This window comes from Triticum dicoccoides, chromosome 1B (genome assembly GCF_002162155.2).
Source record: "Triticum dicoccoides isolate Atlit2015 ecotype Zavitan chromosome 1B, WEW_v2.0, whole genome shotgun sequence".
Classification (NCBI taxonomy): domain Eukaryota; kingdom Viridiplantae; phylum Streptophyta; class Magnoliopsida; order Poales; family Poaceae; genus Triticum; species Triticum dicoccoides.
In genome coordinates this window covers 50,425,931-50,440,240 of record NC_041381.1, presented here as the reverse complement: position 1 = coordinate 50,440,240, position 14,310 = coordinate 50,425,931, and positions in this window count along the sequence as shown.

The following is a 14,310-nucleotide window of genomic DNA, read 5'->3' as shown; positions in this document are numbered from 1 at the left end:
GACCTCGAGAGAGTTAATTTGTCGGGTAGGGGCACGGCAGGAGGGGGTAGGAGACCAACATCATTTTCTCTCTAGGGTTTGGGTGTCCTCGAGAGTTTTGGTCGAGCGAGAGGGCCGAGGGGGGGGTGCTACCGTTGTATAAGTTATCACGGTCGAGAGGGGGTATATATATCGACCGCCCCTCATGTCGAAGTTATCTCGAGGGGGTTATATTGACAATGATGAGAAAGGAAAATAATTAAGGAAAAGGAAGAAAAAAGGAAGAAGGAAGAAGGAAGAAGAAGAACAAAAAAAAAAGAGGAGAAGAAGAAAGGAATAGAGGAGAAGAAGAAAAAATAGAATTTTTTTTCTATTTTTTCTTCTTCTCCTCTATTCCTTTCTTCTTCTCCTCTTCTTTTTCTTCTTTTTTCCTCTTCTTATTTATTTCTCCTCTTCTTCCTCCCCTCTTCTTTCTCTTCTTATTTTCCTTTTTCCTCTCATTCTTTTTCTTCTTCTTTCTTCCTTCTTCCTTCTTCCTCTTTTCTCCCTTTTCCTTATTTTACTTTCTCCTCTACACTAACCTAAAATGCACTAACCTAAAATCGATATCTACTAACAACCTAAATAAAAAATTAATACATATATGAAAAAACATTTATAAACAAAAAAATGCTATGAACATTATATTCATACATACATATATAGCCACATCCATGCATCATATATATAGCTACCACATACATATATACATTATATATATGAAAAAAATGCAATGAACAAAAAAATACACTTATGAAAAAAAATACTATGAACATGTACACACACATATATATATACACATACAAACACATATACACAAAAAAATGCAAAAAATCGCTATGGAAATTGCAGGGGCGGCGGGGCGGCGCGCGGCGGCCGCGCAGGGACAGGGGCGGCGCGCGGTGGCCACGCAGGGGCGCGGGATGGGAGGGGCGCGGGAGCAGGCTGTGCTCACAGGGGGCGGCGGCGACGGTTCAGGCGAGCAGCCTGACGGCGTTGGTGGCGGCGGCGACGGCAAGGTGGAGCAGGGGTGTCGGGCGGCGACGGCAACGAGGAGGAGCAGGGGGCTCGGGGGAGAAGTGGGCGATTTGGTCGGAAACTGCTAAGTGTTGCTTATATAGCAAACCCTTTAGTCCCGGTTGGTGGCACCAACCGGGACTAATGCACCCTTTAGTCCTGGTTGGTGCCACCAACCGGGACCAAAGGCCTCTTTTTCGGCAGCCCAAAGGGCGGGAACCGGCGGCCTTTGGTACCGGTTGGTGGCACCAATCGGGACTAATGCCTCCCCCTTTAGTCCCGGTTGTTGCCACCAACCGGGACCAAAGGCCCCTGTGCTGCCCGCCTCGGGGCCAAAGTTTAGTCCACCTCGCTAGTTGAGAGGGGCGCGTAGTGGTTTATAAGCCCCACTGCCGCACCCCTTTCGAGCTCCTCTCCACCGCAGGTTTTCGGGCCTACTTGCTATTGCTTTGCCTGATGGGCCTTCTGGGCCTACTGCGGGCCTGAATCCTGGCCCATAGTAGGGTTTGATGTCGTATTCAGGCCGTGGGGGCCCAGTAGGAGGCATTTTTTTTGTTTTTTTGTTTTCTTTACTTATTGTTGCTATATTTATTTATTTTTCCAGTTTTTTTGTTTTGTTTTCTGCATTATTTATTTTCTTTTGTTTTTTGCTTTATTTTTTAATTGTTTTTGCTTTTAGTTTTAGGAAAATTATAAACTTTCTATTAGTGCCATTAGTTTTCAAATTTGAAAACACTTTTTTTGTTTTTTTGTTTTCTTTCTTGCTTTATTTATTTTATTTTGTTTCTACTTACAACAAAATACTTATTGTTATTTTTTTGTTTTGTTTTCTGCATTATTTATTTTCTTTTGTTTTTTGTTTTATTTTTTAATTGTTTTTGCTTTTAGTTTTAGGAAAATTATAAACTTTCTGTTAGTGCCATTAGTTTTCAAATTTGAAAACATTTTTTTGTTTTTTTGTTTTCTTTCTTGCTTTATTTATTTTATTTTGTTTCTACTTACAACAAAATACTTATTGTTGCTATTTTTAATTATTACGAGGGACGAACCATAAGACATTAAAGCATTTCAAATGAACTCTGAAAAGGTTGAAAGTTGGCATGGTATCATAAATTGACCCACATAGCATGTGCATGTACAAAACGGACAATGGTATCATACTCGTCAGTTACAAAGTTCGCATGATATCATCATAATAGTTGCGGGAGAAAGTCTTCACTTTTTATTCGCTTGTGTCATTTGCTTATTGCGCCGTAACCATGGATAATTTTCATCGTTTATCAGGATGCTGGGGTCAGCCTTGACTTTGAAGGGAGGAATTTCATGAAATTTTTCATAATCTTCAGACATGTCTGTCTTGTCCTCCACTCCCACGATGTCCCTTTTTTCTAAAAGAACTATGTGGCGCTTTGGCTCATCGTATGATGTATTCGCTTCCTTATCTTTTCTCTTTCTCGGTCTGGTAGACATGTCCTTCACATAGATAACCTGTGCCACATCATTGGCTAGGACGAATGGTTCGTCAGTGTACCCAAGATTTTTCAGATCCACTGTTGTCATTCCGTACTGTGGGTCTACCTGTACCCGCCTCCTGATAGATTGACCCATTTGCACTTAAACAAAGGGACCTTAAAATCATGTCCGTAGTCAAGTTCCCATATGTCCACTATGTAACCATAATATGTGTCCTTTCCCCTCTCGGTTGTTGCATCAAAGCGGACACCGTTGTTTTGGTTGGTGCTCTTTTGATCTTGGTCAATCGTGTAAAATGTATTCCCGTTTATCTCGTATCCTTTCCAAATCAATACAGTCAAAGATGGTCCCCTGGACAACAAGTATAGCTCATCACAAACAGTGTTGTCACCTCTGATACGTGCTTCCAACCAACTGCTGAAAGTCCTGATGTGTTTACATGTAATCCAGTTGTCGCACTGCTCCGGGTGTTTGGTGCGCAGACTGTTCTTGTGTTCATCGACATACGGGGTCACCAAGGTAGAGTTCTGTAGAACTGTGTAGTATGCTTGAGACCAAGAATATCCGTCCCTGCATATTATTGAGTCCCTTCCAAGCGTGCCTTTTCCAGTCAGTCTCCCCTCATACCGCGATTTAGGGAGACCTATCTTCTTAAGGCTAGGAATGAAGTCAACACAAAACCCGATGACATCCTCTGTTTGATGGCCCATGGAGATGCTTCCTTCTGGCGTAGCGCGGTTACGGACATATTTCTTTAGGACTCCCATGAACCTCTCAAAGGGGTACATATTGTGTAGAAATATGGGGCCCAGAATGACAATCTCGTCAACTAGATGAACTAGGACGTGCGTCATGATATTGAAGAAGGATGGTGGGAACACCAGCTCGAAACTAACAAGACATTGCACCACATCACTCCTTAGCCTTGGTATGATTTCTGGATCGATCACCTTCTAAGAGATTGCATTGAGGAATGCACATAGCTTCACAATGGCTAATCGGACGTTTTTCGGTAGAAGCCCCCTCAATGCAACCGGAAGCAGTTGCGTCATAATCACGTGGCAGTCATGAGACTTTAGGTTCTGAAACTTTTTCTCTGCCATATTTATTATTCCTTTTATATTAGACGAGAAGCCAGTCGGGACCTTCATACTAAGCAGGCATTCAAAGAAGATTTCCTTCTCTTCTTTGGTAAGAGCATAGCTGGCAGGACCTTCATACTGCTTTGGAGGCATGCCGTCTTTTTCGTGCAAACGTTGTATGTCCTCCCGTGCCTCAGCTGTATCTTTTGTCTTCCCATACACGCCCAAGAAGCCTAGCAGGTTCACGCAAAGGTTCTTCATCACATGCATCACGTTGATCGAAGAGCGGACCTCTAGGTCTTTCCAGTAGGGTAGGTCCCAAAATATAGATTTCTTCTTCCACATGGGTGCGTGTCCCCCAGCGTCACTCTGAACAGCTAGTCCGTTGGGACGCTTTCCAAAGATTACGTGTAAATCATTGACCATAGCAAGTACGTGATCACCGGTACGCATGGCGGGCTTCTTCCGGTGATCTGCTTCGCCTTTGAAATGCTTGCCTTTCTTTCGACATTGATGGTTGGTCGGAAGAAATCGACGATGGCCCAGGTACACATTCTTCCTGCAGCTTGCCAGGTATATACTATCGGTGTTAAGTAAACAGTGCGTGCATGTGTGGTATCCCTTGTTTGTCTGTCCTGAAAGGTTACTGAGAGCGAGCCAATCGTTGAGGGTCACGAACAGCAACGCCTTTAGCTTAAATTCCTCCTGTTTGTGCTCATCCCACGTACGTACACCATTTCCATTCCACAGCTGTAAAAGTTCTTCAACTAATGGCCTTAGGTACACATCAATGTCGTTGCCGGGTTGCTTAGGGCCTTGGATGAGAACTGGCATCATAATGAACTTCCGCTTCATGCACATCCAAGGAGGAAGGTTATACATACATAGAGTCACGGGCCAGGTGTTGTGATTGCTGCTCTGCTCCCCGAAAGGATTAATGCCATCCGCACTTAAAGCAAACCATACGTTCCTTGGCTCACTTGCAAACTCATCCCAGTACTTTCTCTCGATTTTTCTCCACTGCGACCCGTCAGCGGGTGCTCTCAACTTCCCGTCTTTCTTACGGTCCTCACTGTGCCATCGCATCAACTTGGCATGCTCTCTGTTTCTGAACAGACGTTTCAACCGTGGTATCTTAGGAGCATACCACATCACCTTCGCAGGAACCCTCTTCCTGGGGGGCTCGCCGTCAACATCACCAGGGTCATCTCGTCTGATCTTATACCGTAATGCACCGCATACCGGGCATGCGTTCAGATCCTTGTACGCACCGCGGAAGAGGATGCAGTCATTAGGGCATGCATGTATCTTCTGCACCTCCAATCCTAGAGGGCATACGAGCTTCTTTGCTGCGTATGTACTGTTGGGCAATTCGTTATCCTTTGGAAGCTTCTTCTTCAATATTTTCAGTAGCTTCTCAAATCCTTTGTCAGGCACAACATTCTCTGCCTTCCACTGCAGCAATTCCAGTACGGTACTGAGCTTTGTGTTGCCATCTTCGCAATTGGGGTACAACCCTTTTTTGTGGTCCTCTAACATGCGATCGAACTTCAGCTTCTCCTTTTGACTTTCGCATTGCGTCCTTGCATCGACAATGACCCGGCGGAGATCATCATCATCGGGCACATCGTCTGGTTCCTCTTGATCTTCAGCAGCTTCGCCCGTTGCAGCATCATCGTGCACATCGTCTGGTTCCTCTTGATGTTCAGTAGCATCACCGTATTTAGGGGGCACATAGTTGTCATCGTACTCTTCTTCTTCGCCGTCTTCCATCATAACCCCTATTTCTCCGTGCCTCGTCCAAACATTATAGTGTGGCATGAAACCCTTGTAAAGCAGGTGGGTGTGAAGTATTTTCTGGTCAGAGTAAGACTTCGTATTCCCACATATAGGGCATGGACAACACATAAAACCATTCTGTTTGTTTGCCTCAGCCACTTCGAGAAAATCATGCACGCCCTTAATGTACTCGAAGGTGTGTCTTGAACCGTACATCCATTGCCGGTTCATCTGCATGCATTATATATAATTAAGTGTGTCAAAAATCATTACAGAACATCATGAATAGATAATTAAGTGACCAAATTAATAGAAGTTCATCATCACATTAAAACCAAAGTACATACATAGTTCTCATCTAACAACATAAAGCTCTACAGAGCATCTAAATTAATTAAACCATACACTGAAACTATGTAAAACATTTCAATGCGAAAACAAATGCGATCATAATCGCAACCAATGTAACAACTGATCCAACGGCATAATGATACCAAGCCTCGGTATGAATGGCATATTTTCTAATCTTTCTAATCTTCAAGCGCATTGCATCCATCTTGATCTTGTGATCATCGACGACATCCGCAACATGCAACTCCAATATCATCTTCTCCTCCTCAATTTTTCTAATTTTTTCCTTCAACAAATTGTTTTCTTCTTCAACTAAATTTAACCTCTCGACAATAGGGTCGGTTGGAATTTCCGGTTCAACAACCTCGTAGATAAATAAAATCTATGTCACGTTGGTCGACATAATTGTCATAAACAATAAATGAACCAATAATTATAAAAAGATAATATATACCACATCCGAATCATAGACAGGACGAGGGCTGACGGGGGCGGATACCAAAACCATCGCACTATATAAGATGCAATAATAAAAGTAAGAAAATTATACAAGTATCTATATAAATATACAAGTAAGAATTTTTTTTCCTTTCAGAAAGAAGATAAGAACAAGAGGCTCACCACGGTGGTGCCGGCGACGAGATCGGCGCGGGCGATCGACGGCGGTGAAGACGGGGACGGGACGTGACGGACCACTAAACCTAGACAAATATTGAGGAAAATGGAGCTTGGAGGTCGAGCTTGGAGAGGAGAAAGCTTAAGTAGTGTGGCTCGGGCATTCCATCGAACACCTCGTGTGCATAGGAGGTGAGCTAGAGCACCACAAAGCTCTCCCCTCGCCGGCCACGAAAAACAGAGCACTGGGAGTGCTCTGCTCGCGGGCGAGGGGTAGATATAGGCAACTAATTGGTCCCGGTTCGTGCCATGAACCGGGACTAAAAGGCAGCCTTTGGTCCCGGTTCATGCCACCAACCGGGACCAATGGTGGTGGGCCAGGAGCGAGGCGCATTGGTCCCGGTTCGTCCCACCAACCGGAACCAATAGGTCCAGCCGAACCGGGACCAATGGCCCACGTGGCCCGGCCGCCCCCCGGGGCTCACGAACCGGGTCCAATGCCCCCATTGGTCCCGGTTCTGGATTGAACCGGTACTAATGGGCTGACCCGGCCTGGACCATTGCCCCCTTTTCTACTAGTGGGTGACAGCTTGTAGTAGTGCTTGATCCAATTCCTCCGGTGAGTGCGGCCCCGACTGTTTTTGAGAGGAGCTTCTACTGCCGCAATGGTATCCACTTCTTTTGGCAAGCTAGGATCCTACATCTGGCGAGTTAGTCCTGCTCCTTTGTGTCCTGATAGGTTTGCGGCAAGGACTGTAAATATCTGAGTATGGTTAGAGTTAATGGTTTTGTCCTTTGCTCAGGTATGTCCTCTATTGTTCTGTTCTTCTGGATTTGTTCAGCTATATAGGATTCAATATTTCATTCTTATAAAAAAGTGCATGTTGTGGTTCTAAGTCTGACAGTAGAATGGGGGGTAGGTATGGAGAGGCAAGGTCCTAGCTATGGAGTAGTTGTACACACAAGTGTTTAACGAGTTCATGCCCTTCTCTGAGGAAGTAATAGCCCTACGCCTCGGAGCCCAGAGGCGGTCGACTGGTTTATGTGTATATGAGTTACAGGGGTGCGAGACGTAGGGCTATTACTTCCTCAGAGAAGGGCCTGAACTCGTTAAACACTCGTGTGTACAACTACTCCATAGCTAGGATTTTGCCTCTCCATACCTACCCCCCATTCTACTGTCAGACTTAGAACCACGATAGTTGGCGCCCACCGTGGGACAGGTGTCTTAGTGACTTTTTGGAGAAGTTGCAATTTGTCCAATTGCCTTCATCATGGTTTCCGGCGGAGCTCTGGTCGAGGGCCACGAGATCCGTCTCGGTGCGCTCGCTTTCATCGCCGACGACTCCACTTGGCTCCAGGAGGCACCACTCGACATCGACGCGCTCCCCGTCCGCGGGGCGACGCACTTTCGGGCGTGTGTCCGCAGCGTCCTGCTGCGGCAGCTGTCGACCACATACCGGTCGACTCCTGTGCCGTCCTCCCTCCCTGTCTCCCGCCAGCGCAAGCGCTCCGGTCGGTCGAGGCTCCAGCGATGGGTGAGACACGCAATGGCTCGCCAATCGGCCACCACCCAAGTCGCGGCAATTGAGCCCGACGAATCTCTCTACGGCCTGTTCGACCTATCGACTGGCTCCGTAGAGACTGCATCCGAGTGCGATAGCATTGATCCAGCGGCGGAGGTCCTGATGGTCAACGGGCCTCGCAGCCCTCCCGGTTTCCCCCGCAACGACGGGATGGACGATGGGGGCGACCCCGCTCAGGCCCATGAAGAGTATCAGCCCGAGCCGCTCACTTCTCAGCAGAAGGAAGAACTTCGCCGCCGGAACATGGATGCCCTGCATACTCCCATTGCAGGAGAAACTCCTGAGGCTCGAGCCCTGGAAGAGGCGCGTTTGGCCAACTTGGCTGAACGCACTCGACTGGAGAACCTCCAGCGAGCACTCGACGAGCGTGCACGTCAACGAGTACCCGACTCCAGCCGACGTTAGCTCTTTCCGCAACCAACTCAGGTATATCGAACCCCGATTCAGAATTTGGCAGTTGCAGCCCGTATAGCGGAGTCAATTCAGCCCTCTCAGTCGGAGGCTGGAAGAGGCTTGATGCAGATCAGAGATTTGCTCCGGGCGGCAGGAGATCAGAATTCAGTTGTGTCACAGTCGCGCAACAGGATTCACAGTCGATCCGTCGCTGCGAATACTGTTTAGTCGGCTCACAGTCCAAGGTCGCCTCCGAGGCGCGTGGGACGTGAAGGCCGGGGGGACCACTATGATGATCGATTTGATCGTGATGACAGGTGTCGAGTGCCCACTCCTTCCTCGAGAAGTGGGTCTAACGCCCATCGGCAGCAAGATGACAGACGCCAGCTCAGTGTTGGGCGGAGAGCTCCAGTCGACCCCAGGGAGCTGGGCTTTGACGCGAGATCCATCATCGTGCAAGGTTTGGTCGACCGGAACAGAGCTCATAGAGGTGGCCATGACAGAGATGTGCCCACAAGCAGCCGAGTCCACGTTTCAGATCCAGAATGCTTTAGCAGAGCCATCAGAGCCGCAGTAATACCCCCCAACTTCAGGTTGGCGACTGGAGTGAGTAAGTTCACCGGAGAGTCTAAGCCTGAAACTTGGCTTGAAGACTACCGAGTGGCTGTTCAGATTGGTGGTGGTAATGATGAGGTGGCCGTGAAGCATTTGCCACTTATGCTAGAGGGTTCGGCCAGGGCGTGGTTGAATCAGTTAGCTCCTAGCAGCATCTACACCTGGGAAGATCTTTCCCGAGTGTTCGTCAAGACGTTCGAGGGAACTTGCAAGCGACCGGCCGGATTGACGGAGCTGCAAGTTTGCGTACAAAAGTCGAGTGAAACATTGAGAGATTACATCCAGAGATGGATCACTTTGCATCATACTGTAGAGAATGTGTCAGACCATCAAGCGGTCTGCGCCTTCAAGGATGGTGTCAAGAACAGAGAGTTGAGCCTGAAGTTTGGTCGAACTGGAGATATGACCCTGAGTCGGATGATGGAAATAGCCACCAAGTACGCCAATGGCGAAGAAGAGGACCGACTCCGGAGTGGCAAGTACAAGCCGAGTCAGTCGGAGAAAGGAAACTCCAGTCGGAAGCAGAAGCGGAAGGCCGAGCCAGCTGCTCCTGGAGAGGCTCTGGCCGTGACTCAGGGCAAATTCAAAGGGAAGCCCAAAGGATCTTGGAACCCCAAGAAGGTAAAAGATAAGGAAGGTAATGACGTGATGGATCTACCATGTCATATCCACACGAAGAAAGACGAAGAGGGTAACTTCATCTACCCAAAGCATACCACTCGCCAGTGCCGGCTCTTAATCCAGCAGTTTCAAGGAAAACAGCCGAAGGACAAGGAGAAGAAGTCGGACAAGGCCGAGGACAAGGAGGACAGTGATGGAGAGTACCCTCATGTCAACTCCACTCTGATGATTTTTGCTGATGTAGAGAGCAAAAGTTGACTGAAAGTGATCAACCGTGAGGTCAATATGGTCGCCTCGGCGACACCAAGCTATCTGAGATGGTCGCAAACTCCCATTACTTTCGACCAGTCTGATCACCCTACTCACATTGCCACCCCTGGGAGGCAAGCGCTGGTGGTCGACCCAGTTGTCGAAAGCACTTGACTGACGAAGGTATTGATGGATGGCGGCAGTGGATTGAATATACTGTATGCATAGACACTCAAGGGAATGGGCATTCCGATGTCCAGGCTCGGTTCCAGCAACATGAGTTTTCACGGAGTCATCCCAGGAAAGAAGGCTGAGTCACTCGGCCAAATAGCTCTGGATGTAGTGTTCGGCGACTCGAAGCATTTCCGCAAAGAGAAGCTGACATTTGAAGTCGTGGATTTCCGAAGCGCCTACCACGCTATTTTGGGAAGACCAGCCTATGCCCGCTTCATGGCTCGACCATGTTATGTGTACCTCAAATTAAAGATGCCTGGCCCCAAAGGCGTGATCACTATCACTAGCAGCCGGAAGAAGGCAGAAGAGTGTTTCCAGAAAGGCTCAAAGATTGCGGATGACCAGATAACAGTGGTAGAGCTGGAGGAATACAAGAAGAATGCAGATCCGAGTGATTTGATGCGGGCCAAGAAGCCCGCCACAGAGTCAGCATTTCAGTCGTCTGGGGAGACGAAGCCAGTTCATATCCACCTGACTGACCCCAATGCAGCTCCGACCCATATTTCCACAACACTCGACTCTAAATAGGAAGAAGCGCTCATCCAGTTCCTCTGTGAGAACTGGGACATCTTTGCATGGAAGCCAGCTGACATGCCGGGTGTTCCCAGGGGGCTGGCTAAGCATCGCCTTAGAGTCGACTCAAAAGCGAAACCTGTTAAAGAACATCTTCGACGGTCCACCGTTCAGAAGAAAAAAGCCATTGGTGAGGAGGTGGCTCGACTCCTTGCAGCAGAGTTTATCCGAGAGATATACCACTCCGAGTGGCTCGCCAATGTCATCATGGTTCCCAAGAAGGACAACTCACTTCGCATGTGCATTGATTTCAAACATATCAATCGGGCCTGCCCGAAAGATCATTTTCCTCTCCCTCGCATCGACCAAATTGTCGACTCGACCGCAGGGTGCGAGAGATTGTCTTTTTTAGACGCTTATTCCGGGTATCATCAGATCCGTCTGTATGGACCTGACGAAATCAAAACAGCTTTCATCACTCCATTCGGGTGCTTCTGCTATATCACCATGCCATTCGGCCTCAAGAATGCCGGAGCCACGTTCATGAGAATGATTCAAAAGTGTTTACTCACTCAAATCAGTCGGAATGTGGAAGCGTACATGGATGATATCGTGGTCAAGCCGCGAAAGGGTTCCGACCTATTGACTAACCTAGATGAAACATTTGCCAATCTCAGAAGGTATGATATCAAGCTCAATCCATCGAAGTGCACATTCGGAGTACCTGGCGGAAAGTTACTCGGTTTTCTCATTTCAGAACGAGGAATTGATGCTAACCCAGAAAAAGTTGGCACCATACTCCGAATGAAACGCCCTGTGCGTGTGCATGACGTCCAGAAGCTTACTGGATGCTTGGCCGCGTTAAGTCGATTCATCTCTCGCCTCGGCGAAAAGGCATTGCCCCTTTACCGACTGATGAAGAAGGCAGACAAGTTCGAGTGGACTCCAGAAGCTGATGCAGCGTTTGCCGAGTTAAAAACTCTGTTCTCCACCCAGCCGGTGCTTGCTGCTCCAATCAGCAAAGAGCCTCTGTTGCTTTATATTGCAGCCACAGGACAAGTCGTCAGCACAGTACTTACGGTCGAGCGGGAAGAAGAAGGGAAAGCCTTCAAAGTTCAGCGCCCAGTGTATTATCTCTCTGAAGTTTTGACCCCATCGAAGCAAAGATATCCTCATTATCAGAAGCTTGTATATGGGATCTACATGACCATGAAGAAGGTTGCTCATTATTTCTCTGATCATGACATTACAGTCGTCAGGACGCACCATTGTCAGAGATTCTGCACAACAGAGATGCAACTGGTCGAGTGGCTAAATGGGTGATTGAACTCCTTCCCCTTGATGTCAAATTCGAGGCAAAGAAAGCCATTAAGTCCCAAGCTATAGAAGATTTCCTTGTCGAGTGGATTGAGCAACAGCAGCCGACTCAAGTTCACTCAGAGCATTGGACCATGTTCTTTGATGGCTCTAAGATGTTAAATGGTTCTGGTGATGGGGTTGTTTTGGTTTCCCCCCGAGGAGACAAGCTCAGATATGTGCTCCAGATCCACTTTGATTCCTCCAACAATGAAGCAGAATATGAAGCACTCTTGTATGGGTTGCGCATGGCCATTTCACTCGGCGTCCGTCGCCTTATGGTCTATGGCGATTCAGATTTGGTGGTCAATCAGGTGATGAAGGAGTGGGACGTTAGAAGCCCAGCCATGACTGGATACTGCAATGCAGTGAGGAAGGTCGAAAAGAAGTTCGAAGGGTTAGAGCTCCACCACATACCCCGACTGAAAAATCAAGCAGCTGATGATCTGGCTAAGATAGGATCCAAGAGAGAAGCCATCCCAAGTGATGTGTTCTTGGAGCATATCCACGCTCCGTCAGTCGTAGAAGATCCTTTTACCGATGAAGCTCCGCAACCTAAGAGTGTTACGGATCCGACTGAGGTTGAAATCCTAGAAGTGGTCGACCTGATCATGGAAGTTTTAGTGATCACTCCCGATTGGACAGTACCATATATCGCGTATATCTTGAGGAAAGAACTCCCGGAGGACGAAGAAGAGGCTCGACAGATCGTCCGCCGATCTAAGGCCTTTACCGTGATAAGGGGACAGCTGTACAGAGAAAGCGCGACTGGAGTTGGTCAGAAATGCATAACACCGGAGGAAGGTCGAATAATCCTTGATGACATCCACTCGAGGACCTGTGGCCATCATGTGTCCTCTCGGACCATCGTGGCCAAAGCATACCGAGCCAGATTTTATTGGCCAAGAGCGAATGAAATGGCGAAGGAGATAGTCGACAAGTGCGAGGGATGTCAATTTTACTCTAATATGTCACACAAGCCCGCGTCAGCTTTGAAGACTATACCACTCGTCTGGCCCTTTGCAGTATGGGGTTTGGATATGGTCGGTCCTTTGAGAACAGGCAGAAGCGGTTTTACCCATGTGCTGGTAGCAGTCGACAAGTTCACCAAGTGGATGGAAGCTAAACCCATCAAGAACCTCGATGTCGGTACTGCTGTCAGCTTCATCAGAGAATTGATATTCAGATATGGAGTCCCGCACAGCATCATCACTGACAACGGGTCAAACTTCGACTCCGAAGAGTTCAGAGCTTTCTGCACGTCTCAAGGCACACGAGTCGACTATGCTTCAGTCACTCATCCACAGTCGAATGGACAGGCAGAACGAGCCAACGGTTTGATTCTCAAAGGGTTGAAACCTCGTTTGATGCGTGATCTTAAGCATGCGGCTGGTGCATGGGTCGACGAACTTCCCTTGGTGCTTTGGGGGTTAAGGACCACGCCCAACCGGTCGACTGGAAGAACTCCATTCTTCTTGGTCTACGGAGCTGAAGCAGTCTTGCCGAGTGACCTTCTCCACAATGCTCCCAGGGTCGAGCTCTACACCGAAGCTGAAGCAGAACAAGCGTGGCAGGATGCAGTCGACCTTTTAGAGGAAGAAAGGGAGATGGCTCTGATCAGATCGACCATTTACCAACAAGACTTGCGTCGCTTCCACGCCAAAAACGTGAAGAGTCGAGCCTTCCAGGAAGGAGATTTAGTTCTCCGAGTGGATCAGTAGAAACCACACAAGCTTGCTCCTTCTTGGGAAGGTCCCTTCATCATCACCAAGGTTCTCCACAATGGAGCATACCGTCTTTACAATGTCGAGCATCAGATCAACGAGCCCCGAGCTTGGAACGTGGAGCTTCTCCGCCCCTTTTACACTTAAAGCATTCACTCGGATGAGTTGTAATAAAAATACTTTTGTAGTTTATTTATCAAAGACAAGAGCTTTATAATTTTCCCAGTAACCGTTATTTCTTTTGTCCACACAAAACAATCCCCCAGTGGGTGGCTTGGCTGTGAATCCGATTCGTCCAAGTCTGTAAAAAAATCCTAACCGAGTGGTGAGCCAGTCTCCCATACGAAGGCTTAGCTGTGAAATCCGTTTCGCCTAAGATAAACAAAATCCTACCGAGTGGTAAGCCAGCCTTCCACTCGGAGGCTTAGCTGCAGTCCAAGTACTCGCCTAAGATAAACAAAATCCTACCGAGTGGTGAGCCAGCCTTCCACTTGGAGGCTTAGCTGCAGTCCAAGTACTCGCCTAAGATAAACAAAATCCTACCGAGTGGTAAGCCAGCCTTCCACTCGGAGGCTTAGCTGCAGTCCAAGTACTCGCCTAAGATAAACAAAATCCTACCGAGTGGTAAGCCAGCCTTCCACTCGGAGGCTTAGCTGCAGTCCAAGTACTCGCCTGAGATAAACA